Source organism: Chinchilla lanigera, unplaced genomic scaffold (assembly GCF_000276665.1).
Source record: "Chinchilla lanigera isolate Chin_1 unplaced genomic scaffold, ChiLan1.0 scaffold00031, whole genome shotgun sequence".
Lineage (NCBI taxonomy): Eukaryota > Metazoa > Chordata > Mammalia > Rodentia > Chinchillidae > Chinchilla > Chinchilla lanigera.
In genome coordinates this window covers 4,406,964-4,411,195 of record NW_004955432.1, presented here as the reverse complement: position 1 = coordinate 4,411,195, position 4,232 = coordinate 4,406,964, and positions in this window count along the sequence as shown.

The following is a 4,232-nucleotide window of genomic DNA, read 5'->3' as shown; positions in this document are numbered from 1 at the left end:
CTATGTTGATGTCTCCTGGACTTGTTCTGAGTGGGGTGGAGTTCTGAGATTGTGTTGTAGTCCTTTGTTTTGTCATGTTTGCTTCTGGATGCAGAAAGCTTAGTTTCCTTCTTCATTGGCTGCAGAGCAAAGGCTGCTATTGTTCCTAGTTTTCCTGTTGGTCAGGTTTGCCCCTCTGTGTCTGCTGAGAAGCTCTACTTAGTCTGAGGTTTTCCTACAGTTGTTGATTTGTATCTAGTTATTCCAGGTCTCAGATGCAGGCATTGGTGTCAGTTGATGGCAGACCATCTGATCCAGTGTCCCCTTGCAGTTCAGGGCACATGCAGAGCCCAGACTCGGTTTGCACTTGTGTGACAATCCCGGTCCAGTGGACCTATGTCCCCAGGCAGTTTAGGGTGCAGGCAAAACCCATACAGGAACTGTAGGGTCGACAGATTGAGAACCACCTGATTCTGTGTCTCCAGTCAGTTCAGGACACATACAAGAACCAGATATGGGCCGGACTGACAACAATCACAGAATGCCTGTGCCTGTGACCCCCCAGGGGGTCTGGGCATGAGTAAAACATGGACTCAAACCATGGGTCTAGCAGCTCTTGGAGCACTCACTCACTCGGCACAAGGCCCGCGCAGAGAGGGCCCACACGTGAACCCCAGTGAGAGCAGTCCCTGGGGCGTCTGAGTGAGGAATTCCTATCTGCTGTGGTTGCATGGAGGGCAGAGACTCAGACTGTAATGTCGACGTGGTCCTGGGTCACCTGCTTTGCCCCCAGGAGGTAGAAGGGAAATACCTGACTCTCTCCCCTAGTTTCAGCTGGGAACTGCAGTGGTGGGAGTAAAGCATGGACTTGATCCACGGGACCAGCAGCTCTTGGAGCACTCACTCACTGGGCACAGGGGCTGTGCAGGGAGTTCTTATTTTCTTTATGTGGTTGTCAAATGAACAATAAAATGACAATTCTAAAATGTTGTATATGGATTTACAACATGCAAGAATTATTAGTTAATGGAAAACAAAGATACCATATGTTATTTCCATATGGCAAAATGTTTAGAAAAAAAATTAAACAATATGAATTGTTTGTTTTTTTCTTCTGTATTGGTGGTTCTCTCACTCTTCATTGAATATTGTCACAAGGTTGTCTTTCCCTAAAGATTTTACATATTCTGTTTACCTTTTTAGAATAATCTCTGGACATTCTCACAGAACTATAGCTATATAATTTTTTCTCTACTCAAATCATAAGTGTCATGCAAATTGCTTCCTCTGTCAAAAGTGTAACTGCACTAAATTTTAATCACATTCCTCTATTTGAAATTGTGTTACAGTAACTGTGGTGATATTTGTATGGATTCAAAGGACAAATTTATTGTGACTTTTGTTCCCAGCCTGTCACACCAGTGGAAGTATGAGACCACACATAGAATATTACATTACTTCTTCATGGTTTACATATTATGGTACAAGTTCTTCAAAGACTGTGAAATTTCTTAGGTGAAAATTTTGTGCTGTGTATCACTGGGAGATTTTTAGTGCCTGTGAAGCTGTTCATAATATATTTGTATGAAATCCAGAAGGACAAAGCAATTTTGCAAAGACAATACTTGTAACAATTTATTTATTAGTAACTGACCAGTGGGATGAAATGTTGTGCCCCACCTACTGGTCCTGTGGAACAGGGAAAAATCCTTAAGACTCAAGTGATAATCAAAACCAAAAAAGCTTATTAATTCTGTCAATATAATAGAAAATGTTTTACTTCTAATGAAAGGTATCTTGTTCATTGTATGATATTTAACATAAATTCACAAGTAGCCAGTATATCTCAAAGCCTCTATATGTCATAAAAAAACTCTGGACACATCCATGTGTTCCTTCAATTCCAAATCACTGCTGATGGAACCATAGATCTAACAACGGCATTGGGCAACTGAGCTACCTGAATGGGAAAAAACACAGAACTGGCAAAAATTGCAGAATACTTCTAAACCCTGAAGATTTCCCATTTGTCCACCTTTCCAGTGCAAACCAGGGTAGATGATTGCTTCTAAATTGTTTAAACTCTGTCATTGCACCTCCAATTTTTTTCCACCCAACTTTGTCTGCATTAGGTCATGTGGTTAGTATGAAAAGGGCAAAGGGACACCTTTATTTGATGATTTCAGATGACACACACAGCCTAGAAGGGAAAGTAGATTAAGGGGGTCTTTCAACTAACACTGCATGCTTTTTCTCTGCTGTGTACTTCCCTACAGTTCATTGCCATGCCCTTCTCCACAAAGCCAATCTGAAAGAGTGTTACGGATTCTATCTAGATATACCCAGAGCCTCTTGTGCTCATCCATGGGGCTTTTCAAAGCTGCCTGGGTCTAGTTTGTGTGATGCAGGGATTAAAGGTGTGGAGTACTGAATTAGTCCACTGATTTGACTGAGCATAGTTTTGGGTGGCACCACCAAAAAGGCTAGTAACCTGGACATGATAAATAGGGAAATGTAGGCTGTTTGCTGTCTGCTGGTTTCTTGCTGCCTCTGTCTGCCATGCAATGTACTGATTCTCTTCTGTGATGCTCCTGTGCTGTGCCAACCTGTCTGGGAGCCAGCCAACAATGGAGCAAATTCTCTATAAACTGTAAGCTGAAATAGACATTTGCTTATTTAACTTGTGTGTGTCAGGTATTTTGTCTCAGCAATGAGAAAAGTAACTAAGACAAATGGTGATGGAAAACTGGTGTGATGCATAGATATCTTCTCCTCTGTGAGCACAAAAAAGATTCTCTGTCTTTCCAGGCAGCACAGCCACTGCAGTGATGTAAGATCTCCCTGGCTTGGTGAAGACAGAGAGGCACAGTGTTGCCTTTAGACCATTGAAATCAAGACAGCACATAGCAGCAACAACAGTCCCAAATAAATCATTCTTTCCAAATGTAAAGCTTGTACATTTCCACTAAGGTACCTCCCCTGAACCTCTAGATGTGATTGGGCATGACAGGGCACTGCAGGGCACTGCAGGGCACTGCAAGGCATTGCATATCAGCAGATCTCAACATTCATCAGAATTTACTCTGATTTTAATTATGTGCATGACATACAGCACATATCTGTGAACTATTAATGAGGTTTGAATGGGTGAAGGTTACTGAAGGTTAGGCCAGGGGATCCATCATGCATGGGCTCTTGCATAGGGCATCGTGATTTTTTACAACTCTTAGAACAAGAAGAGGAGGAGGAGTACCTTTAAGGCACTTTTTAAAATAAATGACTAGAAGGCAGTACTTCCTCGGCTCCACTGTTTCTAACTACTCATTCTTTTCATTGGAGCCCCAAAAGTTTCCACCAAATATGCTTGGAATCAATAAACAAATTCAGAAAAGTAGCAGAGAAACCAATAGCGTTCCTATACAGCAACTATGTACTCACCAAGAAAGACAGAGAAACACAGTTCCATTTACAATAGCTTTAAAAAATTCAATGGCTATAAATTAACCTGAACAAGGAAGTTAAAGACATTTATTATGAAAATATTATGAGCCTGAAAAAAAGAGATTGAAGAGTATTTCAGAAAATGAAAAAAAATCCCATGTACCTAGGTAAGGAGAACTTAAACTGGCCATATCACTCAAAAAATGATATGATTTAATGCAATCACTGAGTGTCTTAGTTGCATTCTTGTTATGTTTTGTTTTTTGTTTTTGATGTGCCATTTTGCTAAGTAGTTTAGGTTGGACTTGAACTCACTATGTAGTCCAGGCTACTGCTTCAGCCTCCCTAGTGCTGGGATTACAGGCATGAATCACCACGCCTTGCTCTTACTTTCTCATTGCAGAGACACAATACTCAACACCCACACCTGTGAGAAGAAAACAATTATTTTGACTCATGGTTTTCAGAGGCTTCAGTCCATAGTGGGCCAGGTCTGTTGCAGGGCAGAAGGGTGTGGCAGAGGAAAAACTGCTTATGGCATGGCAGTAAGAAGCAAGGATAAAGACCAAGGAAGCAGGAGGGAGACATACCCTTCTACATTGTATCTCGGTGACCCATATCCTCCACCTATGCTTCATCCCACATCATATTTAGCTAGAAAATCAGCAGTGTACTAATCCACACATGAGTATTATGCCTCACATTCCAATCAATTACTCAAAGACATACCTATGAGTGCAAGAGTCTTTTGAATGACAACAAGATATAAACTACAACACTATGAAAAAGATCAACAATGTTTTTCATACAAC